A 6,336-nucleotide genomic window follows, 5' to 3' on the forward strand; every position below is an offset into this window, starting at 1 on the left:
GCGTTAAACAAATATGATCTTTAAACAATAGGTGGAGGTGGTCCAGCTTCCCAGCCACGCAAGGCTAGATTCAAACAATGCAATAAAGTTTTCTCATGACTGCCATAATTGAATAAAGTTTTCTCACAAGACAGAAATTGACATAGACCTGATAACTGAATAGAAAGGAAACTGAGCTAGATCCAGAATTGAGTCACAAGATGGAATCAGTGTGGTTCACTCTATTCCCATAATTCCCTCCTTTGATTCTTGGGGGAGGAGGCCAGCCTTATCTATAAACTAATCTATGTAAATTATAATAAATATAACATTTGTATATAATAATCTATACAAGTCTAAATAAATTTATATGAACTTATCTTTAAGCTAATTTATAAGTTTTTTAATGTGTTTATGCTGTCAACATTAGGTACCAGGAAAAGACCACTGGGAAGCATCCTCTCATATAGCTTAGTACAACAGTTAATACAAAGTCTAGGGACAAACGTTATTAAATAGACTCTGTAGGAAAACTAAGTCAGGCTACAGATCAAACTACTTAGAGGGCTCAAAATGAACTAATTTTGAGAGGGAAGATATCACCAGGGTAACTAAGAAAACTCAGCAAACATAAGCACCATGAAATAAAAGGCCAAAGCAATATAATGATGATTACCAATATTAAATAATATCAAGTCTCCTTGTATCCTAGTAACTCACTTCCAATGCCCATTTCATCCTTCCATTGTGAGTGAGTTCCAGATGTCCCATGAAGTTATCTGGTCCTTGGATCTCTTCTTTTGGACATTCAGAAATAGGCCTCATTTTCAGGGCAGCTCTAAAGAAGGCTCTGCTTCTCCCATTCCAAATCACTTGCAGAGATTCCTAGGTAATTCTGCTCAAATCTTCTAGTAACAAGACTTAATACAATTTACTACAATCTCTCAAATTTGTTTTTCCAATAACTAGTTAATGTAGTGAAAACCAGCTCAAGCCTTATGGAGCTAATCCTATTAACAGAGCTATAAGAAGAACACCAAAATAATAAGCCTTAACTCATCTGAGACTAGAGAATTTCAGTTTTTATTTACCACTTCCTGTCTCTTTTTTTACCTAAACTTATACCTGATATAAGAATCTAAAAAAAAAACCAAAACCATGAGGTTCTGACTTGTAAAATGAACCCTTCTGTATTAAAATTATCAGACAGTACTTTAAAATGGAGAAATATTTTCACTTTCTTTACAATTATCAATTTTATATGTAAAATCCTTAATCCAATATTGAGAAATTATTAGTAAAACATAAAGCCTGAATTTTCATACTAGATACATTTGGAAGTCACTCCTATACATACATATACACATACATACATACACACCTATATATCATAAACAGTCTAATCCTTTTGTTTTCTCAAAATGTACTATTCCACTTAATTAGAAAATTTTGCATCTTTGTCTTATTACTTTGTCTAATCCCCCACCCCAAGGAGGATATCATCTCTATAACTTGACCACAAATACAGATTGAAATTGGGACATTTTTCATACTTGTATCCATTATAATAACTCAGAGATGTTCTAGCATCAGTCTACTAGTGGATTTAGTGTTGTACTTACAAAGTTTCTACTGCTTACCTGTCCTGATTATAGAAATTTGCTATGAAAGGAAAAGAAGAGACATAGTTATAACAATGTTAAGACCCATCCCCTTAAGGGCACAGACTGACCTGACACATACCATAATAAGGCAAAAACTTTAGCTCTGTGATTCCAGGCACAAGTCATATCTGACAACTAATCATGTAGCAAAGTTCTACATTATTCACAGAGTATCTCAGAATTCAGCAGATGAGTAAATTTTCTGTTCAGAAAGGCAATAGCACAATGGGGAAACAGAAGAGGATCCTATCTTTGGCCACACCAAGGTTGTCCCTTCAACTTTTCCCAGGGAAAGGGTGGCTCTGGAGAAGAAAGTGAGGCTGGTGACCTTGCACAGCCCTCTCTCACTCAAATCATAGTCAACTGCAAATCATGGCATTATCTTGATGTCATGGTCCTCTTCAAGAACGAAGAACAAACACAACCACCACTACCCAGGGACAGACCTGTAGCAGTTCTCAGCCTGCAGCACATGCCATTTTTTCCTTAACTGGCGGACTGTTGGCTTCATAACACTTCAAACAACTATTCCTGGAATCAAACTCAAAATGATATCAAGACTATGGTCCCATGACAGTTTACCTCAAATGGCAAAGTTTCATTAACCATAACTTAGGGCTTGAATTATTATCAGTTTTCTCATATTTCCTTAACAGTTGCATGTCACTTATCCTTTATTTATAAATTAATAGTAACCACATTCTGAGGGTTCAGATGTACAATGAATACATGAAAGCTGACACATTAATGTACTGAAGTTACATCTTTAAACCACTTTATATATTTTATACATAATTGTGGTAAGTGATAGCCAAAGATTTTCAAGTGAAAGGAAACTCACCCTTCATTATAGTAAACTTGTAAATTCCTCCCTACTCTGCTTTGACAAGAATTGGGAGAGGGGATCCGATTTTCTCACTTCTAGGTTCTTAAACTTCAGTTTTTTAGATTTTGCAACATGTATTCAGTAGGGTTGATAAGATCTTCTGACCCTGCCTGAATAGGAAGTCTCAAAGGGTCTCAGAGATAAGGACATCTTAAAGGGTCTGTGCAACTTTCCCCTCCGAAAAGTGGATTATTATTATTTTTAAACAAAATGTATCCCATTAAATATTGAATGGTTTTCAAATATCTATTTTTAAAATCACATTCTTTTAAATAGCTCAGTTCATAATTTAAGAGCATCCAGATTAAATGGTCTTTCAGGGGCAGAATAACTGTATTTCCTAACCAAACCCCAAACTATGTAAGGATAACTAATCTTTAATCCATAGAATGTCTCCTTTGCAAATTAGTACAAAATTTTATACAACTCTGATTAACTGCAATACTATAACCCTTTTGGGTTCCTAAGAGCTTACAAATACTTGGTTTCTTTCTCATTTTCTTTGGTGATCTTGCCCATAGTTTGTCTTAACAATTGATCTGTTATATAAAACTTTATGAAAGTTTTACTTTAACCTTTCCAAAAAACATTCCTAGTACCTGGCCATTCCCACCACGCCCCCACCACACACATTGTGAATATCTATCCAGGGTCTCAGCTTAGGCCACTATGGGAGTTGGGTTGGTGGTCCTCACAGATCCCTCTTCGATTCACATCACCTTTTCCATTCCTTACCTGAATTTTACTCATTTTAAAGTTGCTCCCTGATTTAAACAAGCTTTTCTCTTTGCGCAGTCATGAAAGGCTTAATGAGAGGTGGCTATTAAGTTCTAGCTAAATTTAAAATGCAAACGAATACCTATTCTTTTTCTTCTTTCTGGCATTTCTTTTAAACTAATTGCCTTCCTTCATTAAACTAAAACAGTAGATCAGTCTTCAGGGAAAAAGTGATCTAAGTGGTGTTTACTCCTGAAACTTTCACAAAATTTAATTTTTAAAACAAATTCTACAGAGCAGCATCTCAAAACTCCCCCAGATATTTCAGTATGTGTTAAGCTTCTGCTAAGTGTCTTATGAAATAGAACAAAGAGAAGGGGATGAGTTCCTTATTCAATACTTGTCTCAAAACTATCTCAATCAATCCATCTCAGACCTCTTTTCCAACTCCAAATCCTTCCCCCCAGAAAGGGGAGAGAGGTGCTTATGCTTAATCTTCAAACCTCCAAAATCTGTGATATTTTTAGTAGATACTATAATTTGGAAATTTACAGTAAAGATATCCCATGTCAATTTCAAATTCAATCTCTAATTCATTTATAATGCCACAAATTTCTACAAAGCAGGTACAAGTTTTCTTTCTTTCTTTCTTTTTTTTTTTGATTATCTGACTTTATCTCTGTAATCCCATCATGACCAGGGCAGAAAGTATCTTGCAAAGTTTTTTGTTTTTTTTTTTAACTTAATCTCTTAATGCAAGCCTAAAGTGGGAGCGAATCCCTGCTTACTGAAGCTGAGAGTTTGGCATCAGATTGCAGAAAGCTGGGAGAACTGTTTCAAGTATAAAACTATGAAACTTCATTAATCTTCCCCAGAATTCTAAACACTGCGGCTGCAGCTTTTTACAGAAGTATTTATGGCTAGTTGCATTTTCCCCTTAGACTTCTTTCAAGGTAGCAGAGTCTACAGATGTTAAACACAACACAAACATTTTTCTGAGCATTTCACATTAAAAACATTAGAGAAAAACATTAAAGACATTAAAAACAGAGACAAAAATAGCAAGACAGAAAAAGTTAGTGTACACAATTTTCCAAACTTTGCAGTAATTGAAAGTCAATTCAATTCAGGCCAGTTTTGGTACCCATTTGAATTCTAATACATTTTGGCATAATTTGAGAGTTCTATCTTTTAGTCACCCTCTCCATTCCTGTATGGGAATCTACACGTGTTTTCAGGCCCATAAGAATTTCCCTAAGGGAGTGTCAATTTAACAGCCCTCCCTTCCCCTGGTCTCATGCCAAAAGAAATTTATCTGGGGGTTTTCCCATCAGGATGCTACTCCAAAATCCCATAGTTTTCCCAAGGGAACTTCCCCAACTATGTAGGCTTACCCTTATTTCCCTAAAGGGACTTCTACATTGAAGAGGCTTACTTTAACAATTCCAGGGGTAGAGAACCTGTAGCCTCAAGGGCACATGTGACCTTCTAGGTCCTTAAGTGCAGCCTTTTGACTGAGTCCAAGTTTTACAGAACAAATCCTTTTATTAAGGCCACATGTGGCCTTGAGGCTGCAGGTTCTCCACCCCTGCAGTCTGCTCCCTTAAAGGAACTTCCTGGGGCCATCTACTTCCCCTACGGAGGGAGGGCTTAGCTTCCTAAGAGTGTGGGAGTTAGCCTTTCCCAGCTATGTGGAAGCTTTCCTAATTCTTCCCTAGCAAGCATTGTTGGGGGGAGGGGGGAGCCTACAAAGTCTGACCTATAGGGCAGTCTTCACCCAAGAAGTACCTTGGATGAAAGATTAACCAGAGTACTCCAGGGAGTTTTTATGAAAGATTGTCCTGGTGGCCAGAGTCCTGTCTCTAGACCTGGCTGGCCACATCAAAGAATCAAGGAATAATTATGTATATATTGATAATGTGATGCTTTCAAAGGTTAAGGGGAAAAATAAATTACATGAAATAGAAGAGAGTGCTTTTAGTTATGGTTTAAAGGGATGAATGGGCACAATCTTAATTCCTCACTGAGTGACAAGTCCTGTCACTTTTGCTTTTGTAATATCTCTTGAATATCTTCTTTTCTCTCCTCTGACACTGCTACCATCCTGATGAAGGCCTCCATCACATTACATGTGGACTACTGAAGTTGACTCCTGATTATTCTCCCTCTGCCTCAAATTTCTCCTCACTCTAGTCCAACCACTACTCATCTATCAAATTGATCTTCCTAAAGTGATGGTCAGACCCCACCCACTCCCTTCCCTTCCTCATTCAATAAATTTGAATGGCTTTTTATCACCTCCAGGATCATCAATAAATCTTGTTACTCAAAGTTCTTTCCTTTCATCTTACACCTTACACCCCACATCCCTTACACCCCACATCCCTTCCCCCAACTTAATCTTTGATCCAGTGACAGAAATCTCCTTGCTGTTCCTTAAACAAGACAAACTCCAGCTCCCAGTTCCTTGTGTTTTCACTGGTTGTCCTCCATGCCTAGAATTCTCTACTTCTCTCTACCTATTGATTTTCCTGACTTCCTTCAAATTCCAACTAAAATCTTACTTTCTATGTCTTTTCCAATTCCCTCTTAATGCTAGTGTCTTCATTCTAAAATTAGCTCCAATTTATTTTGTATATATCTATTGTTGGCACAGTTATTTGCATGGTGTCTTCCACGTTAGTGTGAGCTCCTTGAGATCAAAGACCTTTCTCTGTATGTATCCCCAGCATTTAGCACTGTACCTGGCATGTGGTTGCTGTTTATTCTTCATACTTGATGAGAACCAATGACATCATGAGGTTGAGGGTCAAAGTACTGTACATTTGCAGCTGATCAATCCAACAAGAGCTTGGAAGGCTCCACCACAGGTAGTTTGATAAGTAGTGAATGTTATCTGTCTTAATGCATATCACTCACTTAATCTGTTATCTTATCAATGTAAAAGTTCCTTGAAATTTATCCTTGCCAGCTCATCCTGTGCAATTCTTGCCCATATACTCCAATGTGTCAAAGGTAACCTTCCAGGGTGTTTTGAGATGTCAAGAATGTCAACGGAGTACAAAGGTTATCTGTTGATTATCCTTCATT

Source organism: Notamacropus eugenii, chromosome 5, assembly GCF_028372415.1.
Source record: "Notamacropus eugenii isolate mMacEug1 chromosome 5, mMacEug1.pri_v2, whole genome shotgun sequence".
Classification (NCBI taxonomy): Eukaryota; Metazoa; Chordata; class Mammalia; order Diprotodontia; family Macropodidae; genus Notamacropus; species Notamacropus eugenii.